The sequence below is a fragment of the Heterocephalus glaber genome, unplaced genomic scaffold (assembly GCF_053883595.1).
Source record: "Heterocephalus glaber isolate CG9 unplaced genomic scaffold, H.glaber_assembly_v1.0 deba00001504, whole genome shotgun sequence".
NCBI lineage: Eukaryota > Metazoa > Chordata > Mammalia > Rodentia > Bathyergidae > Heterocephalus > Heterocephalus glaber.
The window spans coordinates 6265691-6278717 of NW_028258324.1; the positions used below are offsets into that span (position 1 = coordinate 6265691).

The 13027-nt window shown below is 39.8% G+C and overlaps 1 pseudogene; it reads right to left on the reverse strand.

Moving 5' to 3' along the window:
• LOC147825226 (large ribosomal subunit protein uL16-like) overlaps positions 1-8344 on the reverse strand; it is a 36778-nt pseudogene extending 28434 nt beyond the window's left edge.
• Positions 8345-13027: the final 4683 nt, after the last annotated feature.

Sequence of the window (13027 nt, forward strand, 5' to 3'; positions counted from 1 at the left end):
CATTTGTGCACAGGATAACGGGGGTTTTGGAAAGTCTCCAGTCAAAGCCCACCAGACACAACGAATGTATCCTTTTATAATATTACCAGGACCTCTCAATCCTCCCTTTTCTTTCAGTCAAGAACCACCATTGACTCACAGTTGCCAGCAGGACAAGGTTTAATTCCTTCAGTGCTCCCTGGAGTATCTGAAGGCTCATTAGGCTGTCATCTCTGCCACGTCATTCCTACCTTGCCTGCTACCCTCCCTATTTCACACCCTGGGCCATAGCCAAAATGGAAGCCGTCAGCCTCCAGAATGCAGTGCTCTCTCCTATCCAAAGCTTTTGCTGTCTCTCCTCTAGCAACCACCAGAAGTGTTTCCTCCCCATCATGCCTGGCTTTTATACTCAATGTGCCTTTCAAGTCTAATCCAAATGCCACCTCTTCCCCATAGTCTTTCCCAAATTCTACTCTTTCCATGATGTTTTGTTCATTCCCTCAATTGAGATGAGGCATTATTCTGTCTTGCTTCATGAGCATTCGCGTAAGTATTTGCTTTCTATTTTTTCTCATTTCCTTCTCTCCTTTCTTACAGAGTACTCTGTGTTAAGCACTGGTGATATAAAGATGTATCAAATGTGCTTGGTCTCCTTTCCAGTGAAGCTTGGCAGGCAGAGAGGAGGCAGATATGAACACAAAGAAACTGAAAGCTTCACACAGCTTCCTGTCTGTTTTGTCTACTATTAAATCCAAACTGCCTGCAACAGTGTTGAGAACACATTTGGTACCCAAGAAAAGTTAGTTGAGTGCATAAATAATCTATCAAAATTGTGCATGCACACATGTGTACATGTGTACATACACATGTATACATATGTACATAACTAGATGTAAACTACCTGAAGTCCAGTGATACCACAGAGGAAGAAAGAGTGCTGAATCAGGTTCTAAATCATGAGTTGAATGTGTCCTGGCAAAAATTCTACTCTTGTTTTAGGCCAGGACTGGATCTTCACCTTCATTTCCTCATGTTGCCTGAACTGAGATTCATGAATTGTAGGTGCTTAGTAAATGTTGGTGGCATTGAACTCAACCTGTTTCTGGCCAGACCAGAATTCAGTATACTTACCTTTCAAATGCTTTGCCGGGCCTGTGTTAGGCAAACTGGTCCTAGCATTGCTGCCAAACGTCCTTGCCCCTGTCTGCTATCTCTAAGCTGACTCTGGGGTATTTAGAAGGCCTTTGCTTTTTGCAAAGGTGGAAGTAACATTATCTGCATGGCTTTCCAAGCTACAGCAGCACCCCCTCCCCTGGGACTCGTTTAGAGTAGTCCAGTACAGTAATATGGATTTACTATATAATTGCTTATACCAGTAGTGTTTGCTTCCCATGTATAGAGCATTACTTTGTCAACCTCAGGATTTCAAAATATGGCCTTTTGCTCTTGAAATGCCTGGAATAGTTGCTGAGTGCTGAGTGAGGTTTAGAAGGCAGTTGAGTGGTAATGACTGGATTGAGCTTTTTATCACCTCTTAAGTAATTAACTCAATCAACAAATGTTTCTTGAGAACTTGCTCAAAGTAGGCACTGAACTAGGCAAGTGAGAAATTCATTAATGAGAGATGAAGCATCCAGGCCTGCCTTCAACAAGCTTATAGGTGCATGTGTGTGTGTCTGTGTGTGTATGTGTGTGTCTGTGTGTGTCTGTGTGTGCGCGCTACTAGGTAGGGAAGAGAAGAAAGGGGTTAAGAAAAGTATTTCAGAAAACACAGAATAAGGCAAAATATGATGACCGACAAATGAGAAGATTGACTTGGCAGTCTAGGCAGGTAGCATGGGAGTCTGGCTGTGTTAAAGATGTGGGGGTGTGGAGGAGGTCACAGCTCCTCTTTGAGGAGTGGTGCCAAGAAACAAGAGAGTTATGAAAACTCAAGGAAGCAGAGCCATCTGACACACACAGGATGGGCAGCTAGCACAAGAAAATAAGCCTGGGCCTCATGGTTCTAAATGATAGGAAAACCCAATCAATGTGTCTTCTAGGTGCTCCCAGAAATGGGCCAAAGCACTAGAGGCTGAGACCTAGGCTTTGCTCTTTAAACCTACCATGGCTTAACTGTGTGACTTTAGATATGCCAGACAACTCCAATGGACATCAGATCCTCAAGGGGAAGCAAGCAGGTGGTATATGTTCAGCTTAAGTCTTTCACCAGCTAGAGGACATGGTTCCTAAACTCATATCCTTCTCTTTCTGCTCAAGCTCCATATTCTGATCAGAGCTCAGCCTTGGCCTGTTTGTGGTACATTTACTTAAAGTGAGGGATGGTTAACTAGGGAAAATGGAGGGTGTGAAGAAGGGAACATGGTGAAGGATAGAAGTGAGATGACCTGACCTTTGTTTTTAACTTTCAGGACCTTTTGCTGCAAAAAGAGATAGAGAAGTTGAGCTTGGTCACTTCAGAGTGTTATTTGTACTGTTTTGAGTTAGGATTTATCAGTGTGACCCTCTAGTAAGCTATTTACAATTCAGTGGACTCAAGACTTACATTAATGCATTTTCTCTGTTATTATAACTCACTACATAATTTTTTTTAATTAAATTCTTTTATTGGTACATTGTAGGTATACAACACCATTACATTTCTCATTGGGAATTGTACCTTTACATAATGCATCTTGGTTCTTATTTTTTCCCCATTCCTAGCCCTCCCTTGATCCCCTCCATGCTTCCCTATTTAAAAAGCCTTTATTTCCATTTTTTCCATTTCTCATCATTTTTCCTTTCCCTTCTTTCTTTTTCCCTCCCCTTCCCACTACCCCTACCCCTTTGGACCTTGTCTTCCTATTTTGCATTATCGATTATTCATTCTAATCAATGGTACATTTTAGGTATACAATATAAGGACATTCATCATTGGAGATTTGCAGCTTTACATAGTCTCTCTTGGTTCTTATTTCTCACCCTTGCCCAGCCCTCCCTTCAACCCCTCCATTCCTCCCTATTTACAAAGATTTTGTTCCTATTTTTCCATTTTCTCATATTAATCCCATACCCTTCTATCCTATCCCCTAGCCCTCCCACTTCCTTCCCCTTTGCCCCTTTTCTTCCTATTTCACATGACCTATTATACATTTAGTCCTTATTTACACTTTCAGTTTCTCACACCAGAGAAACTATTTGGTATTTACACATGTGTGTCCTATTTATTTCACTTAAGAGTATTGCCTCAATGTGCGTCCACTTAGCTATAAATGTCTCTAATTTCTCATTTTTTATGGCTGAGTACTCCATTTTATAAAAAACCCCACATTTTCTTTATCCAGTCTCCAGTTGATGGGCATTTGGGCTGTTTCTGAGTTTTAGCTATCACAAACAGTGCTACTATGAACATGGGCACACATATATCACTGTGGTATGATTCTTTTAATTCTTTGGGGAAGATCCCCAGCAGTGGAATAGCAGGGTCAAATGGGACTTCCAGTCCTAGTTCTTTGAGGTATCTCCATACTGATTTCCACAGTGGTTGCACCAGTCTACACTCCCACCAGCAGTGGAGCAGGGTTCCTCTTTCCCCACAGCCCTGCCAGCATTTGTTATTGGTTGATTTCATGATAGCAGCCATTCTTTCTGGAGTGAAGTGGAATCTCAGCATTGTTTTCATTAGTATCTCTCGAATGACCAGTGATGTTGTACAGTTTTTCATGTATTTTTTTGATATTTCTACTTCTTTGTCTGAGAAATGCCTGTTTATTTCAGATGCCCATTTTTGGATTGGGTCTTTAAATTTGGAAGGTCTGATCTTTTTCAGTTCTTTTTACATTCGAGATAGTAGACTTTTGTCTGAGGAAGAGCAGGTGAAGATTTTTCCCCACATTGTGGATTGTCTCTTCACACTGCTGGTGGTTTCTCTTGCTGTGCAGAAGCCTTTTAATAAGAAGAGATCCCACTTGTTGATTGTTTGTGCTAGTTCATGGGCAACTGAGGTTTTGTTCATAAAATCTTATCCTACACTGATGTCTTCAAGGGTTCTACCTAAGCTCTGTTCCAACTGGTTCAGAGTTTGTATTTTAATATTTAGATCTTTAATCCATTTTGATTTTAGTTTAGTGCATGGTGAGAGATACAGGTCTAGTTTTAATCTTTGGCAAGTTGAAGCCCAATTTTTCCAGCACCATTTATTTAAAGAAGCTATCTTTCCTCCAGTGAGGGTGTTTGGCTCCTTTATCGAAGATGAGATGGCTGAGTGTGTCTGGTGTTGTTTCTGCATCTTCTAATCTGTTCCACTGGTTCTCAGGTCTGTTTCTTTGCCAGTACCATGCTGTTTTTTTTTATCAAAGTAGCTTTGTAGTAGAGTTGCAGGTTGGGGATTGTGATACCCACTGCCATGTCTCTGTTACCTAGAAGTGCTTTTGCTATTCTGGGTCTCTTCTTGTTCCAAATGAATTTTTGGATTGTTTTCTCAAGGTCCATGAAGTATGCTGCTGGGATCTCAATTGGAATTGCATTAAATCTATATAGCAGTTTTGGAAGTATGGCCATTTTCACTCTATTAATCCTTTGTACTCAGGAGGAGGGGATGTCTGTCCATTTTCTGATATCATCTTCAATCTCTCTTTTCAGAGTGCCATAGTTTTCAGAGAAGAGGTCTTTGATTTCTTTTGTTAGGATGATTCCTAGGTATTTCAGTTTTTTGGATGATATTGTGAAAGGAATTATTTGCCCTATTTCTCTCTCAGTGAGTCTGTCATTGGTGTAGAGGAAAGCTATTGATTTTTGTGTGTTGACCTTGTAACCAGCTACTTGACTGAATTTGGTGATTAAGTCTAGAAGACTTTTGGTGGAGTTCTTGGGGTCTTCTATATAGGGTATCATGTCATCTGCAAATAATGACAATTTGACTTCTTCATTTCCTATCTTTATTCCTTTTATTTCTTTCTCTTGTCTAATTGCCATGGCTAATGTTTCCAGAACTATATTGAACAAGAGTGGTGATAGTGGACATCCTTGTCTTGTCCCCGATTTTAGTGTGAAGGATTTCAGATTTTGACCATTTAGTATGATATTGGCTGTTGGTTTTTCATAGATGGCTTTTAACAGTTTGAGGTAGAGACCATCTATTCCAATTTTTTGTAGGGTTTTTCTCATGAATGGGTGTTGGATTTTGTCAAATGCTTTTTCTGCATGTATGGAGATAATCATATGGTTTTTGTCCTTGGCTCTATTGATAAAGTGTATTACATTGATTGATTTTCGTATGTTGAACCATTCCTGCATCCCTTGGATGAATCCCACTTGGTCAGGGTGTATGATCTTCTTGATGATCTACTGCATTCTATTTGCCATTATCTTATTAAGGATTTTTGCATTTATGTTCATTAGTGAGATTGGCCTATAGTTCTCCTTTTTGGTTGGGTCTTTCTCTGCTTTGGGAATCAAGGTGATCCTTACTTCCAGGAATGAATTTGGGGGTATTGCTTCCCTTTCAATTTCACTGAAGAGTTTAAACAGCAGTGGCAGCAGTTCCTCTCTAAATGTCTTGTAGAATTCAGCAGTGAAGCCATCAGGGCCCAGGCTTTTCTTAGTTGATAAGTTTTTAATTACATTTTCAATTTCATTGGTTGATATTGGGTTGTTTAGAATATTTGGTGTTCTTCCTTCAACTTTGGTAATTCATATGTATCTAGGAATCTGTCCATTTCTTCTGTGTTGTCTATCTTATTGGCGTATAGGTTCTGGAAGTAGGTATTGATGATCCTCTGGATTTCTGCTGGGTCTGTTGTCATTTCACCCTTTTCATTCCTAATTGCATGGATTTGGGCCTTTTCTTTCCTTTTTCTGATAAGATTGGGTAAGCCTTTGTCAAATTTGTTGATTCTTTTGAAGAACCAACTCTTGGCTTCACTGATTTTTTGTATCGTTCTCTTAGTCTCCATTGCATTGATTTCTCCTCTGATCTTTATAATTTTTTCCCTTGTATGAGCTTTGGGGTTGTCCTGCTCTTCTTTTTCTAGAAGATTGAGGTTCAGCATCAGGTTGTTTAATTGGGCTCGTTCTGTTTTCCTAATATGTGTATTCACTGCTATGAATTTCCCTCGTAAGACTGCTTTCATTGTGTCCCATAGATTCCGATATGTTGTATTGTCATTGTCATTTAATTGAAGGAACTGTCTGATTTCTTCTTTAATTTTTGCTATGACCCATTGGTTATTCAGAAATGTGTTGTTCAATTTCCAAGTGTTTATGAAAGTTTTCCAGTTTCTTTTGCTATGGATCTCCAATTTCATCGCACTATGGTCTGGTAATACACAGGGGATAACTTCAATTCCTTTGCACTTACTTAAACATGTTCTATGTGTGAGTATATGGTCTATTTTGGAGAATGGCCCATGTGTAGCTGAGAAGAATGTCTATTCTGATTTTGTGGGGTGAAACATTCTGTAAACATCTGTTAAGTTCATTTGTTCAAGGGTTCAATTGAGTTCTAGTATTTCATTACTTATTTTTAGTCTAGTTGATCTATCTATTTGTGACAGTGGGGTGTTGAGGTCCCCCACTACAATTGTATTAGTGCATATATGACTTTTCATGTCCATTAGTATTTGTTTTATATAATTGGGTGCACTAGTGTTTGGTGCATAGATATTTATGATTGTCATCCCTTCCTCTTGGATTCTTCCCTTTACAAAGATGTAGTGTCCTTCTTCATCTCTCTTAATCGGTGTTGGTTTGAAGTCTACTTGATCTGCCAAGAGGCTAGCTCCTCCTGCTTTTTTTTTGGTTCCCGTTGCACAGAGTATTGTTTTCCACCCTTTAACTTTCAGTCTATGAGTTTCCTTTTGAATTAATTGTGTTTCTTGTATGCTGCATATTGTTGGATCTTTCTTCTTGACCCATTCTGCCAGTCTATTTCTTTTGATTGGTGAGTTGCGACCATTACCATAGATGGTTATAACTGAAACATATTGTCTTGTCATTGCCATGACTTTTTCTTTTTGTTGGGTTCTCCCCCTTTACATTTAATTTCTTGTCATGCCAGATGGGTTCATTCTGCTTTGTTTCCTGGGAATGTGATCCTCAACATCTCTTCCTAAGATATTGTGTAAATTTTTTGGAGTGCTGGTTTGGTATTCATGAAGTTCCTAAGGTGCTCTTTGTCATGAAAGTATCTTATTTCTCCATCCATTTTGAAAGATAGTTTTGCAGGGTACATCAATCTGTGTTGGAGGCTGTTTTCTTTTAGGGCTTGGAATATGTCACTCCAAGCTCTTCTTGCTTTGATGGTTTGTGTTGAGAAGTCTGCTGTGATTCTGATGGGCTTTCCTTTGTATGTGATTTGTTTCTTTTCTCTGACTGCTTGGAGAAGTTTGTTCTTCTGTTGAGTTTCTGGAATCTTAACAATTATATGCCTATGTGTAGGTTTTTGTTGATCCAGGCTATTTGGAGTCCTATATGCCTCACTTATCTATATGTCAAGTTCTTTTCCCCTGCTGGGGAAGTTTTCTGCCATTACTTCTGTGAAGAGATTTTTTTTATATCATCTGCACTCTCTCCTGCTTCTTCTTCGAGCCCAATCAGTCTTATATTATTCTTTTTTGTGTCATCTAGCAGCTGCTGGATTGATTTGTCATGTTCTCTTATAATTTTGAAGCAATTTTTCTTGTCCTGGTCACTAATTGCAATCTTATCTTCTATATCTGAAATTATTTCCTCACATTGGCTCATTCTGCTGTGTAGACTTTCAGTGGAGTTTTTCATGTCCTGGAAATCTATTTGCATCTGTTTTATGGATTCCATTTTTTTCTTATGTTGGGATTCCGTCATGTTCCTGAGCTCCTCTCTAGATTTATTAATCATGTCTTGCACTAGGGGCACAATTTCTCCTGTTATCTGAGAAATTATTTCTGATTTCATTTTTTCCAGATCCCCTTTTGTTGCCAGTTCAGAGAGTCCAGGTTGTTGAGTATCAGAGTGTTCCATCTCATTTCCGTTTGGGGTTTCTGTGGGTGATCTGAAAGCCTGGTTTTGAGACTTATTTACGTGTTTTCTCATTTTGACTGGTGTTGCAGGGAGGTGCTGTTGGTGCCCGCATGGCTCACCTCCTCTGAGCTGGGAAAGGTGGCACAGGGGCCAGGAGTGGCGGTAGGGATGGTTGCCCGGAAGCCCCTTCCTCTGGACTGGGAGTGGCAGGACAGAAGGGAGCCCAAAAGCCCTTTCCTCTGGGCTGGGAGCAGGGGAGTGATGGTGGCCGGGAAGCCCCTTCCTCTGGACCAGGAGCAGTGAGACGGAGTCTCAGAAGCCCCTACCTCTGGGCCTGGAGCGGTGGGAGTGTTGGTGGCCTGGAAGCCCCTTTCTCTGGTTCAGGCATGGCGGAACAGAAGGTGGCCCAAAAGCCCTTTCCTGTGGGCTGGGAGCAGTGGGCGATCAAGGTCTTATATGTGTGTGTATATATCCTCTCAGTGCTCCTGGATTCTATCTCATAGTACTTGAAAATAAACATCTAGCACCAGCCATATATGAAAAAATGAAAAGATAATTATTTTAATGACTCAGATCCACCATGAGGATTGAAAGAAGACCCAAAAGCAGGGCATGATGACACATACCTGTAATGCTAGCACTCTGGGAGGAGAACTGCATGTTCAAGTCCATCCTGTAAAATTTAGTATGATTCCATCTCACAGATTTTTTAAAATACTTGCAGCCATCCTGAAAGCCCTGTGCAGCCTTGGCAAAGCCCCACCTTGGGGAAGTGTGGAAGATGTTCTTCTGTATGACATGGATAAAGACTTTTACACATGGCTTAGTATTCTCAGGGCCTATCTCCTTATTTCTGCTAGTGCCAGAGACTGAGTCTTGTCCCCTGCTATATTTCCCCATTCTGAAATGTTCATCATATTTCAGCTATGCAATAGTTGCCCAGATAAGGGCTCTATTTTCCAGCCTTTCTTGAAATTAAAGACAGCCCTGTGTCTAAGTTTGGGCCAAGAGATTTGGGCAACAATGATTCTGCCCCATTTCAGGCTTTCCCATTGAAACTAATCATGGTGGGTGCTCTTGGTTTTTTTCACCCTTTTCATGACTGGGAGGTGATGAGAACTGGAGCTCTAACTTTGACTTATCAAGGAAGCAGCATGTTGAGAATGGAACAGCCTCTCTATTAGACCTGAACGGCTCACTCTGGGCTATTCTGTAAGGAAGAAATGATATTCTGTAGTATATAGTTTGGAGTCTTTTTTGTTAGAGAAGCTTAATTGACCCAAGTTGACACAGTGTGGCTCACTCCACCTTGAATGATCTTCAATGAATTTCTAATTCTTGTTCTAGTCATCAGATTTCAACCAAAGGTGCAAATAAAAATTTCAAGAAAACACTGATTGCTTAAGTTTATCTTCAGTATTTTCTCATTGCTGCTTTATTTCTAAAACATATTATGAGAATCATTTCCATTTTTTTAAAAATAACATACAGGATGTGAAGGCATGAAGGCTGACATCGTATTTCTGGTGGATAGTTCTGGAAGTATAGGATCTGCAAATTTTGAGATAATGAAAACCTTCATGAAAAATCTGTTGATGAAGATTGAAATTGGTGCAAACCTAAACTAAACTGGTGTGGTTCAGTTCAGTAATTAGAATAAGGAAGAGTTCTAGCTTAACAAATATTTTACGACCAAAGAAATTTCTGATGCAATAGACAGAATGTCTCCCATCGATAGTACCACTTTGACAGGAAGTGCATTAACTTTTGTAAGTCAATATTTTACTCACCTCAAGGGAGCTCGTCCCCAGGTCAGAAAGTTTCTCATCCTCATCACAGATGGTGAAGCACAGGATGATGTGAGAGCTCCTGCAATTGTTCTTCAGGATAGTGGGGTGATCATCTTCTCTGTAGGGGTGTTTGGTGCCAACACGACTCAGCTGGAAGAGATCAGTGGGGACGGAAGCCTCATTTTCCATGTTGAGAACTTTAATCTTCTGAAAGCAATAGAAAATAAACTCATCTTTCGTGTGTGTGCCCTGCATGTTAAGTGACCCTGCCATCCTTCAGAACTCAAGCATGTGATCAGCTGATCACATGTAGTGGATGAGGAGTGTTATATGCTGGGCTTGGCTTCTACCTGGATTTTGGTGTTAAGTTTTGGACTTACTTACGTTATGTTAAAATGCTCTTGACTTCCAAGAATATTCCAGGTTAGCTGTTTGACACTAAATAATCTTGCTTTTGGTGACTTCAAATATATTTCAAGAAGTTCTCAGAATTTTACACAAAACTTTCAACTCTTTAATACTCAGATACCTGAATTTTCCAGAGCCAATTTTTATTTCCAAATGATTTCTTAGAATTGCTTCTTGGCTATTAAGCAGTAAATGATTAGAAACACAAATTCATCTTCCTTTCAGTTAAATTAAGTTCATATCCTAAGCAACCTGATCCACTGAAACTTTTTTTGTATTTTAAATATATATGTTAATTTTCATTATTCCATATTCTTCTTAACTTCTATTTTATATTTGTTTATTCATGTTCTATCTTTTTGGAAATTTTGGATTTGTGATATTTTTTCTGATTGCTTGGGGTCACCATTTTTATGTCACAAATGGTAGTGCTTTTCAAATTGTATTGAACAGTTTCAGTTTGAGCCTATCAATTTTAACACCTCTTGAATAACAACTTGCTATAAATTCACACATAGACTAAAACACATATGCTTTAAAATCTACTATGTCCTATTATCTGTTTTGGATATAGCTAAGACAACAAACCATAACATTAGTAAATTTGTTGTGTGTTGTTCACCTGGCAACATAAAGACATCTGTTGGACTTAATTCTTCAAAATTGTGTGTGTGAAATTTTCACAAAGTTAACAAATAAGATTTCATTGTAAACTATGAGTTTTAGGTGAGTTCTAAGACTTATTGGTAACAGCTTCATTGGAATTTTTTCCGCCTCTAAAAGTAGCATTGATTCCAAAACTCTTGGTAGTGTAGAGTGGTGTACCCAAAGACCACAGGTTGGACTTGGAAATCTGCGAGTTTCTTCCCATTTCATTTGATAAATGTAATGTTTGTGGAGGCTTATAAGGTGAAATCTCTGCTGACTCATTTGTTAGATAGACTCATAATTATTAAGTCATCACTAGTCACCACATCTCTGTAATTATTGCCTCAGGTTTTTATGGTTATAGCGTAAGCTATCCACAGTGTCTGAGACTTGAGAATTTGAAATTTCATTGCCAGATATAAAGATTGGAGGTAATATTGGCAGGTGGAAAGTGGAGAAAATGAACCTTTGGAAGGGATATGGTTAAGTTATTTCAGGAAGGAAACAAGAGGGTTTGAAGACCTAACACTAGAGTGGTTGCTTGGCTTCTAATGTGGAGCAGGGTTTGGGACTAGGGAGGAGGAGATGGGGGTTTCAGCTCTCCCCCTGCTTGGGAACACCCCTTTAATGAATTCTAATTCAGGAAGCCAGCAGAAGGAGCAAAACTAAGTAAGTGTGGAGAGGTAGATGCACTGGAAAATTTGCCTACCAGAGGCTCAGAATACAGCTGGAGCCTGAGGGAGTTGAATGAAAATCCCAACTTATACAATGAACTCCTGAACTCTTTAAAAGGTCAGGTAGGCAAATATTAGTATGTCTCTCACCCTGCTGTTGGCATTAAACTAGCTTCTGACATTGCCTTGCAGTTGAAAGTGTGCTTAGCAAATGGTCTTAGCTCTCCCAATGAGATGCAGTGGAAGAGAATGGTATGGTATAAGGATCATCGATTGTGGCTTCACACCGATGAGGTCATCCAATGAGGTCATCAATGTCCTTGGAGTCATGCTCTGGGCATGCTGCCCTCTTTGAGTCTTCTCAAAGAATTAAGTGAGGGGGGGCTTTCAGGCACGTGATAAGTTCATGGCAAAGGTCAGATTGCTTCCTTGTCAGTGATCTGTGCAGGATGCCCTGCATAGTATTTGTGACCCCTTCTTTTTTCTTTTTTCAGATTGTAAAAGGATTGAACAGTTAGACACTGTGTTTGTGCTGGATCACTCAGGCAGCATCAGTGTAGAACAACAAGAAAGCATGGTCAACCTGACTGTCCATTTGGTGAAGAAAGCAGATGTTGGCAGGTACCGAGTTCAGTTTGGAGCTCTCAAATACTCAGACAATCCTGAGAGTCTTTTCTACCTTAACAAATACTCTACCAGTTCAGCAATCATTGAGAATCTGAGGAGACACAGGGCTACTGGAGGAAATACCTACACTGCCAAGGCTCTCAAATACTCAAACATCCTGTTCAGAGAGGAACATGGCAGCCGCATCAAGCAAAATGTGAAACAGATGCTGATCATCATCACGGATGGGGAATCCCATGATCAAAGCGAGCTCAGTGATACAGCATTGCAATTAAGAGACAAAGGCATCACCATCTTTGCAGTGGGTGTAGGGAAGGCCAACCAAGATGAACTGGAGATGATGGCAGGGCATAAAAACAATACTATTCATGTGGATAATTTTGACAAACTGAAAGATATTTACCTGCCCTTACAAGAACAAATGTGTAACAATTCAGCAGCAGGTAAGATGTTATTTTTAGTTTCTATGGGGGAGTAGTAATAAAAGTTTAAATAAAATCATAAATCATAAATCTTGACTGCCTGTTACTTGGATGTCATGGGCTGAATCTTTCTCTACTCAGGAAACCAGTTTTCTCATCTAAAAGAAATTGGGTTAGGTGATCAAGATCTCAAAGTTCTCTTCCTACCACCTTAGGCATTGAAGAGGTGATACAAGACTGTTTCAAACACAGTCCTTGCTCTGAACGCTACTCCATTGCCTTTTTCTGGCCACAGGAAGCACTTTTTGGGTTATCATTGTGTTATCTCATTTAACTGCTATTCATGCTGCTCTGTTTGCCTCATGATCTCAGTGCAGCCATTGGACATCAGTTTTAGTCCAGACTGAAGTGGAGAGTTGCATGGTTGAAACAGATTTTTGTCTTTAAAATCCAAGGCTTTCTAAATGGTATTGCAGGTACCCTATAACTCATAAGAAGTGTA